Source organism: Falco punctatus (assembly GCF_963210335.1).
Source record: "Falco punctatus genome assembly, chromosome: 12".
In the NCBI taxonomy this organism is placed as follows: domain Eukaryota; kingdom Metazoa; phylum Chordata; class Aves; order Falconiformes; family Falconidae; genus Falco; species Falco punctatus.
The window spans coordinates 7,294,713-7,307,730 of record NC_137592.1 but is presented as its reverse complement, the minus strand read 5'-3'; the positions used below and the strand labels follow the sequence as shown (position 1 = coordinate 7,307,730).

Genomic DNA, 13,018 nt, shown 5'->3' with positions numbered 1-13,018 from the left:
CCCCTAGTCCAAGTGCTGGTCTAAAAGACTTTTCAAAACTGTTCTTACTCAGTTTTTTGGAATGTCCCATTTTTGCTGAAGACTTGACATTTGAACATTTTTCTATAATCCTTCCTCATTTTTTCCTTGCCCTATTCATAATTAGCAAAAAAAGAGGTTTTACTTTCTCTTTACCCACTGGAAGTGGAGATGAGATAGGAAGAAACATTCTTCCTACCCAAGTGAAGCATAACTGAAATGTTTTGAGAAATATCTGTATTAAAGAATTGCTTTCTTAATGTAATAACTGTCATTTTTCAGCAACAACACCCTTAAACCTGGAATTTTTCTGACAAAGCTCCCTGTTGCTCCAGAAGCTGACCCAGTTAGCGCTGTCTCAGCTCAACAGCCTGCGGTGGGTTGACCCTGGCGGAATGCCAGGTGCCCACCAAAGCTGCTCTGTCACTTTCCTCCTTAAATGGACAGGAGAGAGAAAATACAACAAAAGCCTTGTGGGTCGAGGTAAGGACAGGGAGAGATCACTCACCAATTACTGTCATGGGCAAAACAGACTCGACTTGGGGAAATTAGTTTAATTTATTACCAATAAAATCAGAGTAGAGTAATGAGAAATAACCCCCTAAATCTTACATCATCTTCCCCCAACCCCTCCCTTCTTTCCAGGCTCGACTTTACTTCTGATTTTCTCTGCCTCCTCCCCCTGAGATGCACAGGGAGACAGGGAATGGGGCTGAGGTCAGCTGTGCTGTCACACATGTTGCCTCTGCCGCTCCTTCTTCCTCAGGGGGAGGGGTCCTCACACTGTCCCCCTGCTCCAGCATGGGGTCCCTCCCACAGGGCAGAGTCCTCCACAACTTCTCCAACATGAGTCCTTCCCATGGGCTGCAGCTCTTCACAAACTGCTCCCCATGGGTCCCTCCCACGGAGTGCAGATCCACAGGCACAACCGGCTCCAGCCTGGGTCCCCTGCAGGGTCCCCGCAGGTGGGGTCCCCAGCCCTGTCCCAGCTCAGGCCCCTCTCTCCATGGGGCCACAGGCCCTGCCTGGAGCTGCTCCAGCACAGGCTGACCATGGGTCACAGCCTCCTTTGGGCACCCCCTGCCCTGGTGTGGAGCCCTCCCTGGGCTGCAGGTAGGGTTCTGCTCCTCTGTGGGCTCCATGGGCTGGGGCCACAGCCTGCCTTGCCGTGGGCTTCACCATGGGCTGCTGGGGAACCTCTGCTCTGGCACCTGGAGCTCCTCTTCCCACTCATTCTTGAAGGCCCTTGGCGTCTGCAGAGTTGTTCCTCTCACATAGTCTCACTTCTCTCTCTGGCTGCAGTTACACAGGGTTTTTTTCCCCCCTTCTTAAGTACATTATCCCAGAGGTGCTGCCACCATCACTGATGGGCTTGGCCTTGACCAGCAGCAGGTCTGTCTTGGAGTCAGTGGGCATTGGCTCCATTAGACACAGGGGAAGCTTCTAGCATCTTCTCACAGAAGACACCCCTGTAGGCCCCCTGCCACCGAAACCTTGCCACACAAACCCAATACACAGCCACATTTATTTGACTGCTCTGGCAAGCTCCCCTGCTCTGGCAGCTGTGAGCCAGCCCAGGAGGCAAAGCTCTATGGTATTTAATTGTAGCTTGTGCTGCTGGACATCTTGTCCTGAGCAAAGCAGTAAACTATGAGACATGATCTTAAAAATGACTGTGGTTTTTTTCCCTCTCTCTCCCTCGCTCTGGCCCATAAAACCATTCATCTGAGCAACTGCTTATAAGCACAAGCACAGTGTTCACAAACCCCACCTTGCAGTGGGATCTCATCACTTCTGGTGATACCCTTTTTATAGTCTACCACTTTCATTCTCTCTCATGTCTTCAGCTGTAAGGCAATAATTTAACCCCCTATCTGGCACTATTAATTTGCACCGATAACTTCATGTCTCTTCTAAAATAGGCTTCTATTTCTGACACGCTTGAAAAAAGCCAGTGCCTTTTTTCAGTTTTCCAGCTAAAAGAAAAAAGTCTGAGCTCTACCTTGTGGTATCACAAACACTAGTTTGCTTTTATTTTCAACGTAAGTGCTGCAGAGCAAGTGTGTGTCTCAAATACCACAGTGAGCAGATAGCAGCCATTAACATTTTGCTCAGCTTAAACACTAACCACAAGGAAAAAGTTCTCACAAATACTGCCAGCCTGGTGTCTTGGTGTCTGTATATGCATCTATAAGACTTCACTGTGACAAAACTCTGGCTAGTTCTTAATTCTCCCCTTTTCTAGCATGGGCTACTTCATAATTTCCCTCTTTTCTCTTAACTTGCTGCAATCCTTAAGGGTAGCATAGCTTGAATACATGAAGAACATGTATTGCCTGCATAAACAATGTTGTGATATATCTGTGCTGCTCCTAGATGTCATGCCAAGTTGTAGGCCTGCATGTGAATGTCACCCCTCTGCTTCCCTCCCTAGGGTCTGCTCTTCCTCTGTTTGGCAGCAGGGCAGAGGAGACACAGAAGGAAGAGGAGAACATCCCCTCTCCATTTTTGCCCGCAGCTGGCAGTGCAGAGATCTTGAGTCAAGAATCAGACTTGGGGTAATAAGCAGCTAAGGTGGCTTTGCTTTGTCATTGGCCTGGCTTTTTTGCTAAGAGATCTGCTGCCAGAAAGATTGGCACTTGAGGAGAGTAGCCAGCAGAAAAGTTTAAGGTGAAGTCAAACACTGGAGTGTGAGCCTGGGTCGTGCTGCCTGCTGGTCAGGACTTTTCTTTCTCAGTCTGAAGCAGTGGATTACAAACCTGTCCTTTAGGGTTTGTGCCCATCAACTGCTATAGGTTTTCTTCTCTTAGTGAAAGAGGTAGAAGTTTCTGCCCTCATGATATTAGGAGTAAGGGTGCGCCTCTGCACACCCTCTGCATTTTAAACTGCAAAGATTGAACAGAGGGTCGTGTTTGCTAAAGGGATGCAGACTGGACACCAGGACAGAAAATTTTATAACCTAACACTTCAGGGCACCTTTTAAGATGCTTTTACCAAACACTTGAGTATTGAAGTTTACTTTTAAAGTCTAGGTAATTGTCACTGGTGTACTGATAGGGAAAGACCAGCAACAAGGAGAATTAATCAAAAAGTCCATCCCGTCCTTTCCGCTATTTCAATTCACCTGGTTTTTGTCTTTTTTTGTGTTTGGGGTTTGTTTGTTTTGGCTTTGTTTTTTCATTCTCCTAGTTATTGTCTCCTCTTTTTTATTCTCTGGTCCACTTCTTCAGACTTACTGGTACAGCGGATCACTGTTTGGTTAAGATACAAGTAACTCTTCTAAGTCCAGGATGTGGCCTACCGTGTTCAACAATAGTAGAAAGCTCGGTTAAATTTTGAAGGGTCTCTGACTTCTCTACTATGGAAAGTAGATTGTTTTGAGAAACAGATTCTGGATGCAGGCATGAAAGGAAGAGCTCTTTGTCTGGAGACCAGCTGAGTGTACAACACATTTCTTGGAAATGTCACCACAAAAACAGGCTAGACCGCAAAAAGAAAGTAAAGAAATTGAAATCCGTAAACAGCTCTGGAGTCTCACATTCTGTGTTTAAAAGTCTAATCTCCAGCACCAAAGAGTATGTTCTGGTCATTGAATCAGTGTCTTATCTCTTCACCTGCCAGGCTGCAGAATGTTTTAAAAGCTTTGTGACTAACCTCCTAAGTGCAAGGAAATTCTTTCTGGGGACAAGGAAAGAACAGAAATATAAGGGGGTCCTGACTGGGAAAGAATAGAGCTTCCAAGAATATGAATGTTGAAGAGGAAAGCAAGTGTTACTCCATGAAGAAATAGGAGTAACAATGGGGAAATCCACAGCAGGGCAGCAGCGGAGCTGTTCATCAATCTAAATAGCAGTTTAATAGCTTTGCAGATAAATGGTTGCATCCACAATAAAAAAATTTATTGGATTTCACTGTTCAATTAAAAACCATATATTGTCACATTCTCCACCATGGGCGATATTTGAAATCAAGATTGGATAATTGCACTGCTGGAGAAGCAGTTAATACAGAGAAGCCCTGTAGCCTGTGGGATGTTCTGTTTTATAGGGGGTTCGGCTCACTCATGGGTAACCTCTTCTGGCCTTATACTTAATGAACCAGTCAAAGAAGATGGAAATACTGGGGTCCTTGTAGCTGAGGGTGCTTATGTAGCAGGACCTAAGAGTTAACACTTCATCACCACCTGCACTGTGTTCCTACTCTCTTGTAGGAGTTTGTCCCTTTGTGTTCTGGGTGGCTCATTGCATCTGTCCATACCAGCATACTGAGGCCCCTGCCTTTGAAAGGAGTCTTTCCTTGCACCTCCCTCTCTTGGCAGGGTGCTTTCCCTCAGAGCATTTGTGGAATATTAGGAGAACGGAAAGCTGAGGCTGGGTAAGGTGAGGTGGGCCTAGGAAGAGACCCTAGACTCCAAGAAACAAAAAGACAGCATAGTTACTGAGGCCTCCAGAGGACAAGAGGTGCTGCTAGGCTCTTCTGTCACATGGTAACATCTATCATCCCGTCCAATACTGCAACATTAAGTGCCCTGGGCACTAATCCGGGAGTTGGGGTACTACAGCAGCCTAACACCTTTTTTGTGATGTCTGCAGCTCTCTTGCATTCTTATTTGTCAACCTGTTGGAAATGCACACCAGCTCTTGTTTACCAGGGTTAGAAAATAATCTTCAGAGCCTAAGAGTTGCTTCAGGAGCAGCTATTTTGTACTATTTAGAACAATTAATTAAGAAAAAGGGAACTAGGCAATGCACAGATTTTAAAATGCCCTGCTAATATTAAAAATTTGAGGCCTGCAGATGGTCCTACTCTTTGTAACCCAAGTGGTCTAGGACATTTTCAATTATACTTAGTGCATTCCTGGCGCCTTGAGGGTTTTTTCTGCTGTCTCTTTCTTGATGTGCTCATCTCTAAAATGAACTGAACTGACAAGCCTTCACCACACCAGAGCCATCCAGGCCTTTTTTCTCTCCTCTCTTTTTTTTTAAATAAGAAAAACCTCTTAGGAAAATCAGACTTTAAGAGACTTGCCATCTTATCTAGTCTCTTGTGAACACCAACAGCTGCGTCATATAATGCCCTTCATGAATTCAGGCAGCACCATTTTGAAACCTTTTGCTGCTGTTGGCCTTCCTGTCTCTTGCTCCTCTCTATGAAAAAGACATATATTTTCAGGAATTGCAAAAACAGGTACCATATCCTAAGAACATGTTTTTAATGGCAAAATCCCATAGGAAATCCTTCAAAAGGCTAGGCAACAAATACACATTTCCATACAGCTGAGCAAATAAAAGAAATGCTCCTCTGGGGAGAACAGCTGTTAGAAGTCAGTGGTGAATTTCAATTTAATTGGGTTCACATACCTTAGATTGTTTCTTCAGGGCTTTTCACATACTTGAGTGTCACTTAGGTGAATACTCTCTGGAAAAGCAAATGTTTGGCTGAAATACTCAAATAGTCACAAAACGTATCCTGGCTGTATATTCAGCTGTCACGTTACCAGTTTGGAACCAGTGCTGTTGAAGAGAGAGGGCTCAGTCCCACTCTCCCGTTGCAGCTTAATGCAGCCTTGGCAAAATGCATGGCTCTGGCAAACTCATTGTCTTGTGTTATACCAGGCCATGAGAGCACGATCAAATGAGTGAATGTTTCATCTGCCTTCTGGTCTGAAATCTCTTTCTTCTTTTGCTATCATGAATGTAATACTAATAATCTGGGTTTATATGGCACCTTCCAGCCAAGCCTTTTACAAACCTGAAGGGGTTTGTAAACATGTGTAACAGCCCCTTGAATGCTAAGCAAATGATAATCACCTATGTTGGGAGGATGTTGCATTTTACAGGTACCAGTTTTTAGGTCAGCATCCCCAGGCAGTGGAGATGCTGTGCCCTAATAAACATACAAATACCTTTCCAAAGATACACGTACTGGTCCTAAGATGAAGCTGAGGGATGCAAGCCAAAAGTTGTTTTAATCTCAAGTCTTTCTTCTGTGGATGGAGGTAATTGAGACACTTGACAGAGGTTACATTAATTTAGTATCTGATACTTGCACCTGACTCCAGATACTCTGAATGCAGCCCCTGTGATTTAATCACTAAAACACAGTATCTGAAGCTAAAGTGACTGTTACTGAATGTCTCTAGTCCAATAAATTGCAATAGCTTTCTTACTGTTTTCTGCAAGAACAAATTATTCCTAAGAGATGTCTGTGCCTAATAAATAGAGAACAGAAATTTCTCTCCTAACAATGTCAGTCACCTACGGGGTCAGTGCTGTTCAGCACAGGCAGCCCTGAGCTCGGAGAGGTGTGTGTCCATGTCCATACCACGTGGTGCAGAGGCGTACCAGGCAGGAGCAGTGCTGCACTGAATCAAACAGCAGTTCCCTGATGGCTGCAGAAAGGCAAGCTTGTCTAAATCCTTTTGAGGTGTCTAAGGATGTGAATGAGGACCAGACTGAACCAAAAAATACTAACGTAGAAGGGAAAAAGAAAACTTTAATTTGCATCTAAAGCATGGTGAAGCTAATTTTAGTACCTTTTCTTTTAAAAGATGCTTAAATATGCATGGAAGACTTCTGTTCCTGTTTAAGAAAAAAATCAGTGAATGGTAACAGTATTTTGACAGATCAGCTTTTCTGAAGAAGTATACTTTTGTTTCATGACATTTTTTAGAGTAGCTGGAGGAAATATATTTACCTCTGTAGGGCGGATCAATGAACTGGCATCTGCACAGTTCCACTGTGAGCTATAATTTCCAGGAGAGGGGAAGGAACCAAAGGAGCAGTTGGCACATCTTCCAAATAACTGGTTTATACAAAAGGAAAAATATATTACTTCTTCTGGTACAACTGTATTGCAACCCAGAAACAGAATTCTTCTCCTTCAGGTGGAGAGTAATTACAGCAAATAAATACATCATGACAAACACGATAGCTGTGATGTGATTGGAGCCTTTAGTTTTCAACCCACGCCACACTAGCCTTCCAGTCTCTTTGACAAGCTAGTGACTGTGAAAGCCTTTGGAGATTTGCTGCCTGGGATTTTTAGTAAGGGTATGCTACTGAGAAAATGTGAGAGATGGAAGTGATCTATGTTAAATCACAAACGTGCCCTACCAAGCACTCTGCAATGCCTTTGTATGTGCAGCTCCCTGTTAATTGCTAGGTTTTGAGTAAGAAATAACAAATCTTGCATTAATTTCAAAAATCACCTACATGAAGCATCCTTTTGTAATGTCTAGGATGTACATTTTAGTTGTTAACACTGACACAAGCTATGATAACTATCATTTTGCTCATGGATTCTACCAGTAAACCCTGGCATAATAACTGTGTCATATTAAAAGCACAAGGAAAACCATAATTATAATAAAAATGTATACGAACTGTTCCCCTCTTTTTGTTTTAGAAATGTGTACAGTGACACTTGACTTCATTCTTTCCTACTTCTAATCTACCGATAATATGTCTTAGTAGTCAAACATTAAAAATACTGCCTTAAAGAACATGATGGAAGAAGCATAATTTTCCTGTGCATTTATTGGAATGCAGGAAAACTTCCCACGACTTTCCAATTTGGAAGAAAAATGAATGGCTACTGCCAGGAAGCGCAGTCTTTTAAATCGAACTGCACCTGGAACTGCAGGCTTGGTTTTGTTCCACATCCAGTGATACAGTTCTGACTTCTTCTGCACACTAATGGCCTCTAGGAAAAATTCAGCTGTGTCCTGGGTTTTACACCATGTAAAAAGTTCTGCTGGTGTTATGTACCAGCAGAGTGCAGCAGAACCCAACCTGAAATGCAGCCATAACATGCAGTATTCCTCCTCTGCTGCTTCATCATTGCTTACTGTCACCATTTCTGAGGCAGACTAACTATATTAACCTTGCCTGTGGGAATCTGTGACAATGAAACCAGGCTGGTAGAAAGTAGGGTTTGGGGGGATGGCATTTCCAGTTACTTCTGTTTACGGAAAAACCTGCTCCTTCAGCAAGTATACCCATTTCTGTTTTAAAACTTGAACGATGAGCCCCAGCTTTGGAGCTTATCAGCCTGTAGTATAGCACAGCACTCAGCTACGCTAATTCACACCAATCAACAATGTGGGCCAATAATAAGTTAAATCCCATTTTAAAAGTGAAATAGAACATTGTTAGCTATATAAAAAAAATAATAATAATAAAAAAAACTTTTTCCCTTTTAAATAGCCAGACAGAACACAGGTTGGCCAGTATTAACTTCCAGCTTTCAAAGGCCAGGAATGGCCATGATTAATTACTTAATATTTCCTTCTACTTCTCCCTGTGCTTGTATTAGAATTCAGCTTTCTCCAGCAGGTAAGATAAGATACCATATCTCATCTTATTAAAAAGAGAAGAAAAGAAAAAGGTTATAATGCAATGATTGAATTCTCTTTAGAATTACAGCATGTCAGTATATTTCAAGAGGATATGTACATAGCACTTATTTCCCTTTGAAAAACCTAAACTGCCAAAAGTTCTCTTTTTTACAAGCCCCATAAAATCATGTGCAGGGTTTTCTCTTGGACTGCAGGGCTGATAAATATGCACCCATTGCTGGGAATAAAAAGCTTTCCATACCCTGCATTCACCTGTAGCAGCACACGGCCTGACTGGTGAGCTTATTCAGAGCCTCATGCAAAGCCTGCCTCACCAGTGGAAGTATTTTCCCTGATTTCAACTGACTTGGGATTAGACTTCTTGGAATAATCAAAATCAGGAATCCGCTCATCATCCTTTACAGCAGGGTCCTAATGCTTTGCCCAAGTTTGTGTTTCTTTCACCACAGTGCTCTTTAGCGGTAGTCAAAAAAAGGATTGTAGGTGATGGTAGATGAGGTAAGTGATGAGGAAATAACAAATGAACACAATGAAAGATGTAAAGGCAAAGCTAAATTTCCTTTGGAAAAAACAGGCCAAGTGGTTCAAACACTCCCTCCAGGCCATTCAGATCTACTTTTGAGTGTCACAACATCAGCCACAGGGCCATCATAAAGCAGGAAAAATAAATTGAGCCTATGAAGTTGACTTTCTTTATGCTTGGTGGAAAGTCCTAGAAAATTTAGTGGGATATGGGGCAGCATATTGAAAACTAGGATCTGATGAGAGGAAGATTTTGCTGGTGGATATGTGTATCTAAGTATTTCTGGAGGGAGTAACAATAGGGTGATAGACAAGAACTAGGAGTATAACTTGTGCATTTTGGAGAAATGCTTGTTGCAATATAATGCAGCAAGCTAAATCTGCAAGGTCAATAGGGAAGAAAGCCAGAGTTTATTGAAGCTAAGGGCAAAGATATCATTTAAGGTTCAAAAATAATAAGGTAAAAAGAAACTATTTTTGATAACTGCTGGCCTTGGCAAACTATATCGAGCACTCCCAGAAGTAGATATGTGAGCCCTGGTGCCCGCTCCAAAGTCCAGCTTCCTAGAGGTAATTGTGATCTGCCTGAGATCTGCATTCTGCTGCAGCTTTCAAGCAACGCATTATTCTTCTCTCTGTTAGATGCTCTAAAATGCTTGAACAAGTCTATTGTTACAGCTTGCCTGGCACTCACCCAGCCCAAAGGTGACTGCATCGGTAATGGTGGATGAAACTTCATAGACAGAAAAATGCACTCTTTCCAATGAAGGCTGCAAAGTCAGTCTATATTTGTTGTGGTTTTACCTAGCTTATAACCCTAGAAATCTCCGAAATGTGTGTGTGTGTGTGTGTATAAACATGTACAGATGAAAGTACTGTGCTTATATTATAAAGAGTTGTGACACAGATTTAGGAAAAAATACAAGAAAAGGAGTAGTTGTGTGACAGCAAGCCGAGGCAAAGGTAAATCAGTTTCTTTTCCTAGGCTTCCCTACATTCCTGAAAGAAACCATTAACAAAGTGAGCTCTACACTGTGCCACATAGTTTCAATTTTTCCCCAAGGGTTGCTACATATGCAGAAGCTATAGCCTTGTGACACAGAGACATAAAAGTTTCTGAAATTGTTCATACTGACAAGAAAGTATGTTGTTTCATTACCTTGCTCAGTTAAAACAGTGCAAGCATTAGGTAGAGACCATGCTTTATTTACCTTAGCACTTCAGTCTTGCTGTTTGTTGCCATACCTAAAGCATACAGAGACAAATGAAAAGCTTTCCGTTGACCCGAAAAGCAGCTCCCACCTCCAGTGCAATAAATCTGCAGATTGGAGCTGCATCTCGTTAGATGTATTTTGATGGTTCGGTACTGGCTGGATTCTGCAGTTCTTTCTTTCACTGCCCCTGTGAGTTCAGTGGTCACAGAGCCTGGTCCTGAATGCTCCTGGAAATGCCATGCTAATTTTGTAGTCCGTGGTAGAAAGAAAGTTAAACTGTATTTATTTGGGGGTTGCTATTTAGCTGCATGTTGTTTCATAACATGCTGAGTTTCTGCAACTCCTCCTGACTTCAGAGGCAGCCTCAAGCTCTTGCTTTTGCAAATCAGGCCTATTTGCACTTTTGGTTTTGTCACCTCTGTTGTCTTTCTGGCGCTGCTCCTAGGTATCAAACTCTTCAGTGGTCACCTCCTGGCTGACCCCTTCTGCACTATGCAGTAGCAATGGAAAACCACTGCTGCTTTTTCCTAGATTCCCGGCATCTTCGCCCATGATGCAGGGACATGCAGGGAGATGGGGACCTAGGGGAGAGTCGCTTCCCCAGCTATACCCACCCCGGGCACTCATCTCCCAGATGGCCCCATCCCTTCCCTTGCCACCCTCAGGGATGGCTGCACCATGCCGTCCTCATGTTGCCACGGTTGATGGGAGAGCTGCTCCATGACCAGAGCTAGGACAGGGTGGGGGGTATGGGACAAGCATGTCCTTGCAGATGCTGCAGCCAGGACTGGCAGCAGCCAGGTATGGGTTGTGGGGCTGCTCTGCCACCCCCGGGCTGCGCTGCAGACCAGCCCCCCCCCCCCCCCCTTCCCCTCCCTTTCAGCTGGGAATGAAACCAGCAGCAATTATTCAAACACGTAAATCTGGCAGATCCCTAGGCCCTGGTTTGACGCAGCTACGCAGCACAGTGTCTGGACGCACAGCCTGACCCCCCCTTCTCCCCTTGTTTATTTGCCCCGCAGAAAGCAGCGAAGTTCCTAACTTCGCCAGCAATGAGCCGCAGTGAGGGGGCTGGGGACACTGGGGTGCTGGGGAGCAGAAAGGACGGCTGGGGGGAGGACTGCCAGACCAGAGGAGCCGGGGCCCGCAGCGCGGTGCGGCTGGTGCCTGGCCGTGGTGGGGCAGCACGTTACATAAGGCGGCGGGCTCTGCACCGCTCTGCAGCGCGGCCGCGGAGGGCGGGGGGGACGGACGGGACAGGGCCCAGCCCCCCCCACCCCCACCCCCCCCCGGCTTGGCAAGCCCCCAGCCCCCGGGCGCGCAGACACCAGAGCCCGCGGCAAGTGCCGTGCGGAGGGGTGGGCGCCGAGGGCCCGGAGCGCGGAGATTCCACAGGCGGGGGAAGCCCCGGGGGGCTGCTGCTGACCCCCGCGGGCAGTGCCCGGCCCCGGAGGGACCCTGCCGGCTGGCTGTTATGTAACCCCCCGTTTCCCATGCAGAAGTACCTCTCCACCCGCGAAAGGGCAGGGAGAGAGGCCGATGTGCTGAACGCCGATGAATTTCACGAACTCAAGCTATTTGCCTTTCTTTCTTTTTTCTCCTTTTCTTTTTTTTTTTTTTTTTTTTTTTTTTTTTTTTAAATTTCTCCCTCTTCGCACTCTGAGCTGCCGGGGGACCGCGTACAACCACAACTGTTTCTGCCTGAGGTCCTATCCCGGAACGACCGAGCACCGCCGCTTTCCCATCGGGGACGGCGCTCCCCGTGTGCCATGGCGGGGTCTTGCCGGGGAGGGCAGCCCGGGGGGAGGCGCGGAGCCGCAGGACGCTGCAGCACGCCCGCCTCCGCGGCGCGGCCAGCCTTGCGCGCTGCCGGCGGGGGGGCGCCGCGCCAGCCTCCGCGGCCGCTCAGGGGCCACGGCGGCCGGCGCTCTCCGCGGTGCCGACCCGCGGGGCAGAGGGGCCCGGTCGCTGTCCGCGGTGCTGACCCCCGCCTCCTTCCCGCCTCTGTCCGCGGTGCTGAAGCGCCGCCGCAGCCCGGCGCGGTGCGACGCGGGAAGGGCGCCGCAGTGCCCCGGGCGGCAGCAGCCCAGTCCGGCCGAGCCGGGCAGCGCGGTCGCGGGCCCTCCTTCCCGCTCCGGGGGAAATGGCGCTGGTTCCCCTTCTCCTCCGACCTCCCGCGGGCTTCCCTTCTCCTCCGGCCTCCTGCCACCCGCAAGCTAGCCTGGCACGGCGGAGAGGCAGAGCCCGACTCCCTCCCCTGACTCCAGCCGGCGACGAGGCTGGCGGCGAAATTACACCCCTTTTCCCTGCCTTCCTCCATCCCCGTAGCAGCCCAGAGGCTAGAGACAAAAAGCCGAACAGGTCCCTCTTTAAATATATCCTTTTTTTGATTTCATTTTCGTAAATACCGTCCCCTCCCCCCTGAGCAGCCGGTGCCCTCGGTGGTGTCCCACCCTTACCTCTGCTTATGGAGCGCTACGCCGGGCCGCGGCTGCGGGGTCGGTGGGTCGGTGCCGCAGATGGGAGGCAAGGACAGCCGCTGCTGACCTCCCCGGGTCTCCTTCTTCAATGGATCGGGAGCCGTGCCCTCATCAAAGATGGCCGTCCGCTCCTACGTCAGCAGCTTTTAATAGCCCTCCCCGGCGGGAGGGGGGGGGTAGGGGGGGGGAGGCGGGAGCTGGAGGGGGGCAGAGAGGGCCGGGCGGGCTTGAGTCATCACCGCCGCCGCTGCACCGCTCCGCGCATCGCGCACCGCCGGCGAGGCGGCCCCGCCGCCTCTCCGCAACCGCCCCTCTGCGGCCTCCCTGGGCGCGGAGCGGTGCGGTGCGGAGCGCAGCGCCCGCGGGCCGGGGCCAGGGCCGGGGCCGGGGCTGGGGGCTGAGCGCGGCTGCGGGCGAACAGCCTG

General features: G+C 47.5%; 1 protein-coding gene across 3 annotated transcripts in view; it reads right to left on the bottom strand.

The window, feature by feature from the left end:
- SNAP25 (synaptosome associated protein 25) overlaps positions 1 to 12,723 on the bottom strand; it is a 66,180-nt gene extending 53,457 nt beyond the window's left edge. The window contains exons 1-2 of one of the 3 annotated variants that reach the window (XM_080407765.1): positions 12,573 to 12,720; positions 6,715 to 6,822 (exon numbers count right to left, since the gene is read on the bottom strand). The gene's annotated coding sequence lies outside the window, so the exon portion shown is untranslated. Of the gene's footprint in view, positions 1 to 6,714; positions 6,823 to 12,572 lie in introns of all 3 variants that reach the window. The other 2 variants (XM_080407766.1, XM_080407764.1) reach the window with 2 other exon arrangements.
- Between the last annotated feature and the right edge of the window lie 295 nt (positions 12,724 to 13,018).